The sequence below is a fragment of the Strongylocentrotus purpuratus genome, unplaced genomic scaffold (assembly GCF_000002235.5).
Source record: "Strongylocentrotus purpuratus isolate Spur 01 unplaced genomic scaffold, Spur_5.0 spur5_scaffold_19, whole genome shotgun sequence".
NCBI lineage: Eukaryota > Metazoa > Echinodermata > Echinoidea > Camarodonta > Strongylocentrotidae > Strongylocentrotus > Strongylocentrotus purpuratus.
The window spans coordinates 21,608,583-21,626,547 of record NW_022145604.1 but is presented as its reverse complement, the minus strand read 5'-3'; positions in this window follow the sequence as shown (position 1 = coordinate 21,626,547).

Below are 17,965 nucleotides of genomic sequence, written 5' to 3'. Positions count from 1 at the left end.
AATAAGGGTTGGCAGTGCACAAATTTGTAAATAAGATGGTATATAAAGTAAAGACAACTTGAACATAGAAAGCACTTTTTTCCTTGGCTAAAAGACCTTCAATTCTTAATTCTCATGGTATGTAAAATTGTAAATGTTACATGATAATGGAAAGAAGTTTTGACCATATCTGTGAAAAGCACTGCAAAATAATAACATTTTTGCTTGAAGGCAAGATCAATTATAAGAGCCTCAGCCATCAACATTTGGTGCTTTGAGACATTCATAATCTTTATTAGAAATTGGGGCTTAAACATGTTTTATTACTATGGTAGCTAGTGACCTGTTATTCGTCTCATAATTGTAGCTCTTTGTAAATAAGTCCTGAGAAATTTGGTGCCAAGTGATATGTACATACTAGCAAAATATATCTGAGGTTTTCCAAGACAATCCATGTATACAATAGTAAAACAAAACAGATATTGGCAAATTTCAAATTAAGTACTGTTCCAATTTGATGTTGTGTGTTTACTATGTTCATGTTGGTTTTAATATGCCATTGTTCCGGGCTTGTTAAAGTTTCTTACAGTGGCCGTTTCCTTGTATTTTTCCACTCAGAATATTTGTTAGAGAAATCATGTACATCAAGTTTAATGTCGAAAGAATACGTTGGAAGTTTAACTCGGAGATGTCATGGTATAGATTTTTAAAACAAAGCCTTTCAAGATTGTTCGATGTTGGAAATTCAATAAAGAAAGTTTACATTTCTTGTTGCTCAAAACACTTTGTCTTTGCACTTATTATTTATTTCTGTTTGTCGCTGTACAGGGTGAGTCAGAAAAAATGTCCCGCTTTTTAAATGTTGTATTGTTTGAAGTATGAATATTTAATTATGGGTTTCATGATATGACTTGATAGAGTTATCCTCCCAGTACAGTTAGGTACCATTTTCATTTGAATCCCTTCATGCATGACTGAACATCAGACAATCTTTACAAGACTGCCAGATTTCACTTGCGCCAACTTACTGGGTGAGGAATAAAACAGTGCATTAAACAAAGACAGTCAGACACATACACACACACACATACGCACACAAACACACGCACACAGGCACACACTCGCACACAAATACCGCAAACGTCGGTGAATAAAAACACAAACAATTTTTGTATTTGTTGAGGTATTTTATTGTGGTACAACAATGAATCTGTTTCCCCAAATTTCTCCATCCTCCGTACTCAATCCTCGACGTGGCCGCCATTCCTCCTGATGCACAGTTGTGCACGGTGAACTATTCTTGAAAAGCTCGCCGGATCATGTCCCCATCTTGGCGTACGACGTCTGTCTCGTCCACGATTCTCCTCCGAAGCTCCTCGATGTTCTCAGGTGGGCTGCTGAAGATCCTTGACTTCAAGTGCCCCCACAAGAAGAAGTCGAGAGGATTCATGTGCACTTTATGATGATGATGAGGATGATGATGATAATGATGATGATTAAGATTAAGATGATGACGATGATGATATGATGGTGGTAGTGAATGTGTACTAAAGGGAAAGATTGTCAGGGAAATGCCTCTTAAACATTGCTTAATCAGAAATTATGAGACAATTGTAACCGTGTGTGTTGTCTGTGTTTGTGTGTGTGTATGTGTGCGCGCGTGTGTGCGTGTGTATGTGGGTGTATGTGTCTGACTGTCTTTGTTTAATGCACTGTTTTATTCCTCACCCAGTAAGTTGGCGCAAGTGAAATATGGCAGTCTTGTAAAGATTGTCTGATGTTCAGTCATGCGTGAAGGGATTCAAATGAAAATAGTGCTAAATGTACTGGGAGGATAACTCTATCAAGACATATCATGAAACCCCTGATTAAATAGTCAAACTTCAAACAATACAACTTTTAAAAACTGGGACATTTTTTCTGACTCACCCTGTAGAAGGAATGAGATGCCCTCTCATGAAATAATTTTTCTTCTTCCAGTACTAATTATGCTAATAAACGTTCTAGTATAGTGTATATTTCATTATGACAACCCTATGCGCTTCCAAAGGAATTTCAGCTCTGGCATTCCTCAAGGGTCTGTCCTAGGACCACTGTAGTTCATCCTGTACACTGGTCCGTTGAGTGCGGTCATCTCTTCCCATCGGGACATTCATCATGTCATGTACGCCGACGTCACCCAGTTCTGTATGTGACCATGACATCCAAAGATCACGTAGGCTCTATGCATGAACTGAGCGAGTGCGTCTCCGATGTCATGTCCTGGTCTTCTTAGAATAAACTCAAGTTAAATCAATCTAAGACTGAGGTACTACACATCACCTCGCAGTTTAGAAGTTCTTGCAGTCTGCCGTGCTTGGATGCTGCTGGCGTTGAAATCGTACCTTCAAAAGTAGTTCGTAACCTCGGCGTCACTGTTGATAATGTACTGAATATGAAACAACACATCAGGAATACTTGTCGGACGGCTGCCTTTGGTATCTCCAGGATTAGTAAACTTCGAAAATATTTGGACAGACAGTCTACAGAACGGTTGATCCACGCTTTTGTGACTTCCCATTTAGATTATTGTAACGGATTGTACTTTGGCTCACCAGATTCCACCATTTCTCCACTCCAACGTATTCAGAACATGGCAGCCCGTCTCATTACCAAAACCAGAAAATATGAACACATAACTCCTATTCTTAGATCTCTTCATTGGCTACCTATTTTAACTCGCATTCAATTTAAGATTCTTTTGTTAGTATCGAAAATTAAACATGGTTATGCTCCATCACATTTAAACGACCTTCTCAAACCTATTGTTTCATCACGTTCATTACGGTCAACTACACATGCATGGGTGTCGATCCCGGGGGGGGGGGGGGGGGGATGGGGGGGGGGGGATATATCCCCCCAAATATTTCAGGTGGGGGGGGGGGGGGGGGGATGGCCTGTACAATCATCCCCCCAATAATTCACCATCAAAAAAAAAAAAAAAAAATGAAGAGAAAAATTAATGATGAGAGCCCGATGAGAGTAGTTCAGGGGCGGCCCTCCCGGGGGGCAGGGGGGCACAGTGCCCCCACTTTTTCAGATACCCCAAAAGCGCCCATTTTTACATAGGAAAAGTGCCCCTTTTATTTTGTAAGAAGTGCCCCTTTCACTTTGACAAGTGCCCCTATTACTTAGTAAAAGTGCCCCTTCCCCCTTTTCACCTCTGACGAGTACCCTTTTTATTTTTGACACGTGCCCCTTTTCCTTCGACATGTTCCCATTTTCCTTTGCAATAAGTGTCCATGTTCCATTCTCATAAATCTTGAAATTATCTTGAATAAGTGCCCTTTTTATTCTCTAGTAAGTGCCTCTTTTCAGGTACGAGAAGTGCCCCTTTTCACTTTTAATAAGTGCCCCCTTCACCTCTGATAATTGCCCTATTCAAAACTGAGAGGTGCTCCTTTTACTTTGACAACTTCCCCTTTTTCCTTTGTAAGAAGTGCCCCTTCTCCTTTTAATAACTACCCCTTTTTTAAACTCGGATGAGCACACCTTTCATTTTAACATGTGCCCCTCTTATTTTCTAATAAGTGCCCCTTTTCCTTATGATAAGTGCCCCCATTAAAAAGAGAGAGCTCCTTCCCCTTCTCATAACTACCCCTTTCCCTTTCTGATAAGTGCCCCTTTTCCTTATGATAAGTGCCCCCATTAAAAAGAAAGAGCTCCTTCCCCTTCTCATAACTGCCCCTTTTAAAAATCTGAACGGTGCCCCCTTTTCATTCAACAAATGCATATTTTCCTTTATTATAAGTGCCCCTTTTCATATCTGGTCAGTGCCCCTTTTCAACTCTGATAATTCCCCTTTTAATAATGATAAGTGCCCCTTTTCCTTTCTAATAAGGGACCTATCCACTTTTCACCTCTTATAAATGCCCCTATCAAAATCTGATGGGTGCCCCTTTTCCGTCAACAAATGCCTTTTTCCCATTTTCATAAACGCCTCTTTTTCATCACTAGTGAGTGCCTCTTTTCAGGTGAAAAAATGCCTCATTTTCACCTCTTATAATTATCCTTTGTACTTTGACACGTGCTCCTTTTCTTTTCTAATAAGTGTCTAATATCCCTTTCTATATTTGTCCCCTTTTCATGTAATCATTAAACGTGCCCCTTATTTAAAGCGACTAAGAGCAATTTCCACCAAAGTTCACTCGCTGCGCTCGCTCGCATTTAAAAATGATATAATTATGTTACTTATCAAAGGTCTTTTCAGTCTTCCGTTATAAGAATATGCTTATAACCCCATCACGATTGGCTTTTTTCCTCTTAATAAGATGTAATTTTTCGCACTGCGACCTCACAGATCTTTAAAATTTTTCTCGCTCGCTTCGCTCGCTCGTAAATGTATATTCAGACATCACACCCAACTGTAAAGTATGATGCTTAGGCGATATCTTGTATGATGTATGAAGAGAAACAAATATTGAAATCATCCCTGATAATGTAATCACAATGTAGGGGTATATACCAATGTCTAAAAAATTGTATATTTTCGTTTTGAGATTTCCCACTGTAGGTGCCCTTTTTTCCAGAAAGTGCCCTTTTTTGTTGGTGCCCCCCCCCCCCCACTTTGGAAGTCGCTCGGCCGCCTCTGGAGTAGTTAATGGTTATTACTCGCAAGATGACCATCAATATACACATTTTGATATCTCATTTTCATAATACATACGTAAATGAGACAACCGCTCATACGGCTTCATCAGGAATTTATCAATTTATTCAATTTATTCAATCAACAGCATCATAGAAATGCAGTGCGCCAAATGCAAAGCCGCAGACAAGGATTAGGAGTCGAGAACGGTACAACGCATCGTCTTCTTTCCCTAATAATTTGATGAAACGTCAAAGCTTCCACGCTTCGCGCGGGAGGGGGGGGGGGGGAGGAACTGAATTCAGACAAGCATTAAGAGTCGAGAATGGTACAACGAATCGTCTTCTTTCTCTAATAATTTAATGAAACGTCAAAAGAAACTGAATTAAGACAAGGATTAAGAGTCGAGAACGGTACAACGAATCGTCTTCTTTCCGTAATAATTTAATGAAACGTCAAAGCTTCCGCGCTTCGCGCGGGAGGGAGGGGGCACTGAATTAAGACAAGGATTAAGAGTCGAGAATGGTACAACGAATCGTCTTCTTTCTTTAATAATTTAATAAAATGTCAGCGCTTCCGCGCTATGCGCGGAGGAAGGGGAACTTGATTCTAACAAGGATTAAGAGTCGAGAACGGTAAAACGAATCGTCTTCTTTCTCTAATAATTTAATGAAACATCAAAGATTCCGCGCTTCGCGTGGGACGGGGGTGGAACTGAATTCAGACAATGATTAAGGGTCGAGAACAGTACAACGCATTGTCTTCTTTCCCTAATAATTTAATGAAACGTCAAAGCTTCCGCGCTTCGCGCGGGAGGGGTGAACTGAATTCAGACAATGATTAGGAGTCGAGAATGGTACAACGAATCGTCTTCTTTCTTTAATAATTTAATGAAATGACAGAGCTTCCGCGCTACGCGCGGAGGAATGGGAACTTGATTCAAACAAGGATTAAGAGTCGAGAACAGTACAACGAATCGTCTTCTTTCTCTAATTAGAGGAACCCCCCTCCCTGCACCCACCCCCTATGGAGCGCGCTTCGCGCGCTATGTAAGTGATTCGCACGCTTCGCATGCTCACTACCGCCCCCTCTAAAATAAAATCATTGCTACGCGCTTGAGAGGATAATAACCCAAGTTGCAATCCTATTTTGGACCCACATGGGTCCCACATTCTCTGAAATGTTATCTTTATTGAGGGTGACTTGAGAAAGTTAATAACTTGTAAGGGAGGGGGTGCAACCTGCCACACGCTTCTACCTCTTGGTTGCTTTGATCACTTGCCTAAAATATTTTGGCACCTATCATCACCCCCCCCTAACCACGGATACAAATCGACATCGTTGTACACATGCTAATTTCCAATACGCCCCTGGTCCCCGAACCCGTTACGGAGATCGTACTTTTGCCATTGCAGCCCCTAAATTATGGAACAGTTTGCCAATTATTATTCGTCAATCCCCATCTGTAAAAAAATAATAATAATAATTCCACAAATCCCCCAAAACGAAGAAAATGCAATAAATTTTCAAAAATTCATTGCATTTCCCCCCGGCCCCCAACAGGAAAAATTTCTCTGTAGGGCCATGCATTATGGTTCAAAGCATGGCCACACAGCGGAATTTTTCCTGTTGGGGGCCGGGTAAAAATGCAATGAATTTTTGACAATATATTGCATTTTCTTCGTTTTGGGGGATTTGTGGGGGCGGCCGCGTACCCTAGCAAACACTGCGTACAGTCATGATTCAGGGGCTAAGCAATGGCCTCATTACTGTGAGGCTCCAGGATAAAAATCGTGTCGATCAGCTATATTAGTGCCCTTTTGTGAGGCACTAATCCTCATTACTGTCAATTATGATTTAAGGACGTAGGTTTCCTAGCTGATTAGCATAGTAGCACACATATGATTTAGCAGTCACGCAAAACAAACACACGCAATTTAATATTCAATAAAATCTGAGAATGTATGCCATTATCTAGATCTATTAGAAAAAAATAATTTTTTAAAATCCTTCCCTAAACTGGGGTAAAAATAATTATTCCACCATTATGACCAACAGTGTACATAAAAACAAGGGAATTCAAGGTTACCAGGTCAATCAGGACAATAGAATAGATAAGGGTTAATATTAAATCTAAAGCCTTTGCAATTTGAATTTCAGTCCCAAATCTTGGATTCTTATACTTTGAAGACTGCGTAATGAGAATATGTACATACCAACAAAATCATTTTAGCACCATATTTACACACATTTCACTAGGTAGAATCCCTAACCAAACAGGATGCAACGAAGAGGTCGCTATTGATATCATTAGTGTGGAAGGAAGAATAATGATACGAAACCTGGCAGGTGAGATGTTTGGTTGTTAATCAGTCTCTTTGCCTATGTCTGTCTGTCGGTCTTTTGTCTTATTTTCTTTCTCTACCCCTTTCTTTATTTTTTTTGGTAGTTTTTCGGTAGGGGGGGGGGGAGGGGGTAAAGAAAATTAATTTATTCTGAGAAACATTTAAGATTGTATATAGATATAATGGGTCAATTTTTTCCTTCTAATCCAATCATTTTGTTTTATCAGTCGAACAAGCATTTATTAATGTTCTAAACGCCCCAAACTGTGTGCATGTCATCACATAAATTTTCTTTTGTTTTCTCACCACAATTTTTCCCAAACAAATTTTTTGAATAGTCGGAATGCAAACTGCATATAATAATAATAGTAATAATAGCTAGTTCTTATATAGCGCTTTTCAGGACCAAAGGCCCTCTCAAAGCGCTTTACAGATATATTATTACCCCGGTCATAGGATTCAGGCTTACCCGCAAACAATGTATGCACATTCTCCACTCCTTGGGAAGCATTCCAGCCAGGCGTCTTTTTTTTACAAGCGCACACTTGCTAATCTAACCACATTAGCTTTCGCATCCTACCGGGTACCCATATATTATGTGGTAAGGCGATCCATGATGTTTAAACTACATAGCAACAAATACTGTATGCAGTTCGCATTCTGACTATTGAGATTGAATTATTTGTAATAGGTGAATGAAATAATTTGTATCGAGGCACTTCACAAAGCGTATGCATTACAGTAGGTTACATTACGTAAAAAGCCTATTGCGTGTGTTGATTATGTAAAGTCTTTGCAATGGGGGGGGGGGGGGCACTCATTTTTCCGAAGGTTCGTATTTTCGAAGGTTTATAATTCCGAAACTCAAAGTTCCCATGCCTAGGGGTTCATAATTCCGAACATTTGTTGCATTATTCCGAAGGTTCGTTTGAAGGTTCATAATTCCGAAAATGGAAAACGGTTCTTAATTCCGAAGGTTCGTATTTCGGAAAATGAAAAAAGGTTCATAATTCCGAAAATGAAAAATGGTTCATAATTCCGAAAAAGAAAAAGGGTTCATAATTCCGAAGGATAGTATTTCCAAAAATGACAAAGGGTTCATAATTCCGAAAAATGAAAAAGGGTTCATAATTCCGAAAATGAAAAAGGGTTCATAATTCCGAAAATGAAAAAGGGTTCATAATTCCGAAAATGAAAAAGGGTTCATAATTCCGAAAATGACAATGGGTTCATAATTCCGAAAATGAAAAAGGGTTCATAATTCCAAAAATGAAAAAGGGTTCATAATTCTGAAAATGACAAAGGGTTCATAATTCCGAAAATGAAATTACGTACCTAAAATGGAAACAGATAAAAGGGAAAAGAAAACTATTACCGAATAAAAACCACTGGATTGTGCGGCCGCCGGACAATGCTATCTTTCCTTATTTATTCTTAATTTTTATTCTTTGTTTTTATTCTTCTATCATTTCCTTATTCTTTGCTTTCCTTCTATCTTCTTCTCCTTTTATCTTTCCTTATGTTAGGCCGTTCTTTGTTTTTATCATTCTTTCATTTCCTCTTTCTATCTACAACATAACATATATAGAAAAGACATCAAAATCCTTGTATAAAAGACCCTTTAGGCTTGTTTTGTTCTTTAAGGAAAACTCCAGTGACAGCACAACAGATGGCATACCTAGCTATTAAAGAAGTGGCATCTGTTTTGTCATGAATATTGTATAGAACCATGGCTAGTAAATCCATGATGGAACTAATAAGGAAGAGGAATTAAGACAACTTTGCCGCATGGAGGCACCTATTCCATCTCGGGGAGAGAGCATTATACTTTTGTCGGAAGTGTCACTTTCAGTTGCAGGAGGGGCAGGTATCAAACATCGGCTAGAAAAATCTCCAATTCGCTTGGTAAAATTTGGGGTAAACTGCAAAAATAGAATAAAGCCCACAAAACATTATCACAGAGACAAAAAAACAAAAAACAAAAACAAAACAAATCTCTTTTGTAACGAATTGGTATAATATCCATTGGCACATCAGATACACTATGAATATGACGGACAAAGAAAGAGGACAAAATATACAGTTCCTCATTCTACCCTCAACAATTGCTGCGGTAGACAAAGGAACGTCCCTTCCCTGATATTATGTAAAAATGTGTAGAACAGTTGTCACATGCATATTCACCTGTTCTACACATTTTTACATGATAGCAGTGAAGGGTTGCTTTGCCTACCAAAGCAATTGTTGAGGGTAGAATGAGTAACTGTATGTTTTGTCCTCTTTCTTTGTTCATAGTGATAACGAAGAGGCAGCCTAACCTCCGGAAGGCTTTTGTTCACTTGGAAGGGGGCGTTTGGGAGGGCTAGGGTCAAACCTTGTCTATAAAACTATATTTTTTCATAATTAGCTCGGCTATACTGGAGGAAAAATTGTTATGACGGAACAAAGCACACAAAAAGAAATGCAGGCATACAAGGGGCATCCGCTCGTTAATGGATGGGTACAAACAAAGGGCACAATAAATGAAGAAGATGAACATTTACGTTAGAAGGGGCACTTATGCTATGACTGGAGGGGCAAGTCTTTACTTGGATGAGGCAGATTTTGGTCACGTTTGTTACAGAAGGTAAACTTTTCTTAGTTTTTGAAAAAGGACGGGCAACCAGCCCCCTCCCCCCCGGTTCCGCCACTGATGAATGTGCTTATCAGACGGGGTGTCCATAATGTGGGCACAGAGTAAAGGTAGCTGTATCCCGGAGGTACATTTTTTAAAAGGCGCTTGAGAGCGGGTCATACGAAGTGTTGCCTCCCCCTCCTTCCGCCCCAAGCTACAACTGTTCCAACGCCTAGGGCTTGGTGGATGCAGAATGTGCGCGTGTGAGAGCGTGTGTGTATGTGTGTGTGCGTGTGTGTGTGTGTGTTTTATTTTGGCAGTGGGTTATCCTTTAAATTTTTTTAAATGGTAGATCGTACGATTTTGGAAATCCCACAGGTGTACTATCAAGGGAATTGGAGGGAGTGTCAGAAGCATAACTTTAATGATTTCTAATGGTTTAGGTTCAAATGTATTAGTAAATGGATAAGACACTGGAAATTTGGAAAATTTTGACATTTGACATTTATCTAGATATGTCATGTATGATTAATAATAATGTCTATATTATACTGACAGAAATTTGATGGAGGAGATGACTGCACACGTATACAACTGAACTGGGTGTAGGAGAAGGATTCCCACCGAACCTGTGAAAAATTAGAGATTAAAAAGACGAGAACTGCACGTTTAATGATAAACGGGCACTTTCCTTGAGAGCGTTCAGAATTTTGTTCAACAATAAACAAAAGAGAAGAAAAGGAGCACCTCACATACACACAGTGGCGTAGCTAGAGTCCAGCCAATAGGGACTTTTAGATTTGCGTGGACTGATACGTGTGACGTCCGTTCAAGGCAGTGCATTAAAAGGACGTCGATCGTAGCATATAGACCTATTGTCTTCGTGCGAATCTAAAAGGCCCTATTGAGGGGGCACTGGCACCATGGGTAGGGGGAGGGGGAGGGCACCGGTCTTACTCGTAAAATCCAATGTGAATTTACAAGGCCGCTGGTTAGGGGTTGGTGCGAAGAGGGGTCCAATTGTCTTCTTTCTCTTCCTTTTCCCTTTTCCCTTCTTTTCTCCTTCTCTATTTTTCTTTCATTTTTCCCGTTTTTTCACCATCAAAATCGGTGAAATATCCTCCACTTATCGCCTTATTAATCAATCACGATACCCCCTCTATCTTTCACTCTCTATCACCGATTTCAATCTTATCTCCTCTTTCTAACTTTCCTCTCTTCATACCTTCCTTTTTATCCTTTTCGTTTTCCTTTGCCCTTTAAATTGTTCTATTGTCTTGTGTCGTATTCTACTATTTCTCTCTGTCTCTGACTCTGTCTCTCTGTCTCTCTATCCAGTCCTTTTGGATCTTTGATGGGGAAAGGAGGATAGACTGTCTCGGTCTCCTGAATTCTTTATAATGTTCGTTTTTTGTTTAGGTACCTTTTCCCATTTTCGGAAATACGAACCTTCGGAAAAACGACGTGTAACCTTAGCAATCGTGTTGTGTGTGTATAAATTCTTTTAACTTGCTTCTAAAGTGGTCGAGATAGTTTTGAAGTATTCCTGGAGAATGAATGTATTCCTTGTTGTTTATTTTGATCAATCAGATTGGATCTTGGGATCACGAGTCGAAGCTCACGCTGGAGCACGTTCCTTTGAATGTGCATGGTTAGAAAATTCGGTGTCTCGAAACGAAATTGAATGCAACAAGATTAAAAAATGAAGCAGGGGAGCAGCGAGCGGAAAAAATTTGCTCGAACATGAATGCACGTTAGTGAAATTGATTGCTGCTTTGACGAATTCGGCCGGGGAAACCTAATTTGGTATTGTTATCATAATCATTATTATCATTATTATTATTGTTATTATTATAATTGTTATCATTATAATCATCACCATCATCATTATTATTATTGTTAGTATTGTTTTAAACATTATTATTGACATTGTTGTTGGTATATACAGTCTACTACACTTAGTTATTGGATATGTTTTCATGAAAGTTATGATGCAATCAATGAAGCAACCAGTGGACATACATGCATTTATAAAGGGGGAACAAACGCTCTTCATGGAGCACCTTTATCTTTTGGGTAATGATTACAGTAATAGTTACTACACAGAATGAGATCTCTCTGTGTTTTAAAAGTTTGTGATTATATGGGATGGTATACAACTAAAACTCCAGCCTAGCTGGAAAGGAAACCAATTTTCATGTACACAGATGTAAAGATCGCATAACTCCATATAAAAAATTGACCGTCTGACATGTTCTAAGTGGTGGGTGTGGCCAGGGGGATGCCCCCTCCAAAGAGAACGGCCCTTTTGACGACAAAATAGTATTTTGTAAATAATATTTTAAGGAAACCTTGAACCGCCATGAGGTTGGTGTCATATGAAAGTAAAATTAAATTATCTACATTTTGATACCTATTTCAACGAAATTAAGATTAACTAGACATATAATACTTGTTTGGAACAAGTATAGGTGGGCTGGTCAACTAAAATTTGAAAACAAAATAGAGCAAAAATAAGCGAGAAACTGCTTAAAAATTCTTAAGAAACAATATCATGTAGATTCATTACGTGAACGAAATTCACCTTCTATAGTCATGACACGCAAATTGTGAAATTTCTGATATGAGGCCTTTAATCGAAGTTTTCACTCTGATGAAGTCATCAAAATGAAAAATAGTTAGTATTAAACTTGTAGAGAAATATCTTAGCTACAACATATCGAAATTTTGAAGAAAATCGATCAATATATACAGAGATACAATCAATTTTCCATAAATATGCTGACTTCATAATATGCAAATTCATATTTTTAGTTCCAAGGCCATTATATTGATGTCACGGTACACTTAATGGCCAAATGAGACATAAAATCATATTTCCGACTCATACTCTATCCAAATATGAAAAAAAAATTGGGGTCTAGGTGTGTTCCAAAGAGCTATAATGGATTATGTATAGGCATGTTTTTGCCCATATATGCTATGTATTACATAGGCTCGCGCTCACAGACATTTATGTTAAACGGATGCTCATTCCGTTATTAATAGTCAAAAAGAGATAAACATGGAATCAATTTGTTTGTAAAAACATGTGGAATATCATGAAAGAAGAAAAAAAATGGCGATTCTATGTTGCGATTTTTTTATAAAATGCTTAGAATGGCCTAAAAACGTATGCAAAATAATTTTGAGACTATTTTGAGCATTTTGAAATTTTGCGCGCGCCCTGACGCGCGGACGTACGCGCATGCGCGCGTTTTTTTAACCTGAAAATGACCGAACGGATAACGACCTTGATCATGATAAATATGAATCAGAATTGACTTTTGGTTATGAAGATATGATCATGAGTTGATTTTCAGAAAATTTCACAAAATGGCGCCTAGATGACGTCATCAGTCAAGGTCAAGGTTGAAAACGTTATTTTGATTTCTCTTGCTCACAAAAAAGTGGTTCGAAATAAGAAAAATAAATAAATAAATAAATAATAAATAAAGGCGATTTTAACAAAAATATAAGGTGGTCTGTATTAGATACAGCCCACCTAATTAACATCGAGCATTTAAGTAAAAAACATGACTTTTGGTGATTTTTTTTTCGAAATTTTTGATTTTATCAAAAAATATTATTTTTTCATATATCAAAATTGGAGAAGTGTGTTTTTTCATAACTTTCCAGGAAGTTGCTTATGTACAAATACAATATCCTGTGCGAGGGAGAGGTTTATATATCTTTTCAATAAAAAGTTATAGCAATCCAAAGTTATTTAATCGATTTCCACAAAAACAACATTTTTGCCCACATGTGCATTAACTGTATACATATACAGGGTGTATCATAATAAAGGATATTGAAGTTTAATGACGATTTATATGGAAACTACTGATTTCATAATCAAGCACTTATGTCTGTTGTAAAGGACAGAATGTCCTCTTTTTAATGACACCCCAATCATACTTCTACTGTCACAGTTGACTGAATAACAAAGCATTGCTGTCCACCATGTGAAAGGTGCACTGTGACAAGTTAGCATTCAAAGATTAGTGCTTGTGTCAGCCCAGACATATTGAAATGCTGAACAATGAGTGGATTATGTGTCTAAGAAGGAAATGTTATCAAACTTGGCACAGTGCACCTTTCACATGGTGGACAGCAATGCTTTGTTATTCAGTCAACTGTGACAGTAGAAGTATGATTGGGGTGTCATTAAAAAGAGGACATTCTGTCCTTTACAACAGACATAAGTGCTTGATTATGAAATCAGTAGTTTTCATATAAATCGTCATTAAACTTCAATATCCTTTATTATGATACACCCTGTACGTGCATTAGTGTATTAAGAACCTTTTTGGTGTGTTTACATCGATTTTTAAAGATAACTTTTAGGTAAAACCTCTAATCACCATGTATTTGGTGTCAAAAGATGGATGATTAAAATACCTTCATCCAGATATCAATCTCAATGAGTGATGTAGTTTGTGAAATATAAATTTTGAGCCGAAAAGGTGCTTTATATCGTAGATATTCCTCTGATTTTGGCCAGTATCTCGGTATATTAACTGGACAAAAGTAATTATACATTTAGTAGCGCAGAAAGTTCAAAGGATTTCGAGCGCTGAGTGCAATTGACAAGTTCTACTTCTGTACTGTGGGATGTTTAAGGAAATGTGGACATTGGCAGTTGCCTCCTACACCACCAGGGGCGTCGCTAGACCTTTTTCAGTTGGGGGGGGGGGGGGTATAGAGGCCAACGATTAACGACAAAACTAGCCACCAATTACCGACACAATTAAATGTCCAATATCTACACATTTAACCCTATAAACCCGGGGCCGAAAGCTAAATTGTTTTTCATATGGACTATCTGTAGTACTTGTGTAGGCGCAAATGGTCATTTTCCACGACGACACAAATATACGAATTATTTCGTCGACTTAGTCAGCATTCATAGCTATATATTTTAATGCAAGCGCGGAGCTAGGATCTTATTTTAGGGAGGGGCGGTAGTGAGCAAGCGAATCACTTAAAGAGCGCTCATTAGGGGGTGTGGGTGATAGGCCTTCCGCGCGAAGCGCGTAGCTTAGACGTTTCCTTAAATTATTAGGAAAAGAAGACGATTTATTGTACCGTTCTCGACTGTTACTCATTGTCTGAATGAAATTTCCCCCTCCCGCGCGAAGCGCGAAAGCTTTGACGTTTCATATAAGACTGTTAATCCTTGTCTGAATGCAGTTTCTCCCCCCCCCCCCTCCCGCGCGAAGCGCGGAAATTTTGACGTTTAATTTAATTATTAGAAAAAGTAGACGATTCGTTGAACCGTGCTTGACTCTTAATCCTTGTCTGAATGAAGCTTCCCCCTTCCAAGCGAAGCACGGAAGTTTTGTTTGAATTATTAGAGAAGATGACGATTCGTTGTACCGTTTTCGACTCTTAATAAGCCCTAATTGTCTGAATTCAGTTTCCCCCTCTCGCGCGAAGCGCGGAAGCTTTGACGCTTCCTTAAATTATTAGAGAAAGAAAATTACGATTCGTTGTACCGTGCTGATATTAAAGGAAAGTGAAACTTTGAGAAAATACAAGTATTGTAGTTGTAGTCACTCTCGAAGTCGTCACAGCGGATAAAACGTCACAGTTCGTAGCGGGAAAAAACTTGTCGGCCGACCGACAATATACATCTCACCGACTTCAAACTTCTGCATTTGATATAGTACCCGAGGATCGAGCAAGAATACCGACACAGCTGATCCGACACAGCATCATATTTACCTGTGTCTTTCTTGCTCCCTCGACGAGACGACTCCATCCAACAACCCCCTTCTCTCTTTTACTCCCACTCCTTCTCTCTCAGGCTCTTACCTCTCCCTCTCTCCTCTCTTTCACCCCCCCCCCCCGTTTCTTTTCTTTCCCTTTTACTCTTTTTCCCTTTTTTTCTTCTTTTCTTTCTTTTCCTTTCTTTTCTCTCCTCCCTCTTTTTCTTTTTCTTTCCTCTCTTTTATTTCCTTTCTTTTCCTTTTTTTCCTTTTTTTTCATTTCTTTCTTTTTTTCTTTTCTTTTCTTTTCTTTTCTTTTCTTTTCTTTTCTTTTCTTTTTCTTTCTTTCTTTTCCCTTTCCCTCTCTTTTTTCCCCTCCCCCTTTTCTCTTTTTTTCTCGACGGCAGCGCAATTTTACCGACAATATTCTGACAAGTGGGGGTGTCGCACTCCCACACCCCCCCCTTTGGCGACGCCCCTGCACACTACCCCCACCCCACCCCTCCCCCTTCCAGCCGCTTGTCATAATCTTGCGCATGACCATGAAAAGCTAGTGCATCGATCAACATGAATATAATATAATATCGCCATGTTTGGTTAAATGGTTTATTTTGCCTGACTACTAAGAAAACATGTGTATGCTTGTAAACAACCAATACTCCGCATAATTCTTATTGTGATTAGATTAGAATGCCATATACTTTTCTCATAAAATAGTTTTGGCTAGGTATGCAAAGTTATTTTTTCTCTCGATAACAAGTAATTCGGTACAAAAATCGAAGGAACATTATGAAACTACTTGATTCGATTGAATCTCAGTTTTAGTCTTTGTGTGTTTCAAATGGGAAGTTCCACAACTACAATTGAGATCAATTTGAAATCTTTTCTGCTTAGCCATGAATAACTTAAAATAGTTACTAACTCCTTGAACTTCTAAGGATATCACGATTTGATGATTGGAAAATGTCATTAGGTACCAGCTTATAATTTTGGTAACACATCACCATCTACATTAGAGTTCTATCATGCCCGTTGCATAAATCATATGGACTTTTTGAACATAGAATAGCCTAACATTTTTTAAAATCAGAATAAAATAAAATGCAAACTTGTCGTAGATTGTTTTCTTTGAAACAATTTACAGTTCCACCAGTGACACTGTCATAGACATTGAATTTTAATTGGGATGTGGGCAACAAGAAAAGAAGAAAATAAGTTAATGTGCAAATTGTGCTTAACTTTTAAATCAGCAGAAAAAAAATCACCAAAAGTCATGTTTTTTACTTATTAATTTTCGATGTTAATTAATCCTAATTTTGTTGAAATAGGTATCAAAATGTAGATAATTTTTTTTCTTTTCATATGACACCAAAACCATGGTGGTTCAAGGTTTCCTTAAAATATTATTTACAAAAGACTATTTTGTCGTCAAAAGGGGGCGTCTTCCTGGCCACACCCACCACTTAGAACATGCCAGACGGTCAATTTGTTATATGGAGCTATGCGATCTTTACATAATTATGTGCACATGAAAATTGGTTTCTTTTCCAGCTAGGTTGACCCCCTGGCTCCCGGACTAACAGTCATTGTCTCAGAGAAATTTGAAGGAAAGCCTCGACTACTGAGACACAGTCAAGTGGAGATATAAGATGCCCTAATTAAGAGTCTAAATTTGGTACAAATTGGTTTTTCCACTCATCCTTCCATTGTTAATCTATTTGATTTAAATGAAGTAGAATCAGAGGAAACCTAAATAGGCCCCCGTATGCAGAAATAAGTGAACCTTGGTGTAATTTTCGAAAAAAATCGTTAATTTGAGTTTGGATTTGAAATAATTAAAAAAAATTTTTTTTTAACAAGAGCAAGATATTTCACGAAAAAGATAATAAGTTCTTTATGTATTCAAACAGGTTTATGTGTGTTTACTGCACAATTTGTGAAAATAGGGTACTTTACATGAATATTTACCTGGTATGCCCAACATTTAAAACCTTTTTTCTACCTATCTCCGGCCCTAAGGGGTCACATCTAGTGGAAAACGTTTGTTAACTGTATGCCTAATAGGGGTCCGATATCCTTGAATATGAAGTGAAACCACCGAGGATTCAAATTTGACACCAAAATGTAATTCCCATTGCTTTGCCCCCTCTTATAAGTTTCACCAGCTTCTTGTGAGATATTGCACCCTAAATAACTAAATTTTAACATTGGGATTTAAATTTCTCAAAAGAAAATCATCTGTCAACCTTTAAAGAAATCTTCAACTCTTGCAAACATTTTATCTTTGGGGTACCTCGCTATATTTCTTGACCGTCGTGTTCGTTAATTCTGTTCACCATTTAAGTAGAAGTGAATAGAAAACCGCTTATCTATGATTAAAATACGAAACTATTTATAGACCTACAACTCCATTGCTTTGCTCCCTTGCAAAATTCCTTAGCTGGTCGCCGTACCCCACTTGCTTGTGCAGTTACATAGATAATTTAGGCAGTTATGGGGGGGGGGGGGGGGCGCAGTTACATTGATTGCTCTTGGCACCACTGTTCATACAGAGTTGTGAATTGATTTCAAGATATTCAAGATAAAGTTGGTTTGGACAAGGAGTATCATGCTCCTTAATTGGATATATCGCAACTATGATGGGGCCCAG